This window comes from Aplysia californica, unplaced genomic scaffold (genome assembly GCF_000002075.1).
Source record: "Aplysia californica isolate F4 #8 unplaced genomic scaffold, AplCal3.0 scaffold01533, whole genome shotgun sequence".
In the NCBI taxonomy this organism is placed as follows: Eukaryota; Metazoa; Mollusca; class Gastropoda; order Aplysiida; family Aplysiidae; genus Aplysia; species Aplysia californica.
Window position 1 is genome coordinate 32,872 of NW_004798803.1, and position 596 is coordinate 33,467.

Below are 596 nucleotides of genomic sequence, written 5' to 3' on the forward strand. Positions count from 1 at the left end.
CAAACACTCACCACTCAACAACACACAAACACTCACCACTCAACAACACACAAACACTCACCACTCAACAACACACAAACACTCACCACTCAACAACTCCAGCTCACAGACCCTCCACACAAACACTCACCACTCAACAACTCCAGCTCACAAATCCTCCGCACAAACTCGGCCTCTGAGTCCTCGGCCGAAGCACCATCCAGCGCCGCATCCTCTTCCATCTCCGCGGCCTGGGAGACCTACAAGGTGAGATTTAGTTAGAGTTTTACAGCACTTGCAACACAATTAGGTCATAGAAGTGCCAAAGATTAAAGGTGCTACTAGAAAGTAACACACCAAAACAAGGAGGAAAACTAATGTCTGATAGGAAACAAGGCGCAAACCACACCAGACCACCAGCCAACCACCCATCAGTAGGAGTTTTACAGCACTTGTAACACAATAAGGTCACAAGTGCCAAAGATTCAAGGTGCTACTAGGGAGCAACATACAAAAAAAACAAAAAAAGAAGAGAATTAAGGACAACAGATATTTGGTAGGAAAGAAGTAGCAAAGCACACCACAGCACCCGCCAACCATGCACTATACAGCCACAA

The 596-nt window shown here is 46.1% G+C and overlaps 1 protein-coding gene across 1 annotated transcript in view; it reads right to left on the minus strand.

Moving 5' to 3' along the window:
• LOC101860550 (condensin complex subunit 1) overlaps positions 1-596 on the minus strand; it is a gene marked incomplete at both ends in the record, with an annotated part of 38,508 nt that overhangs the window by 12,122 nt on the left and 25,790 nt on the right.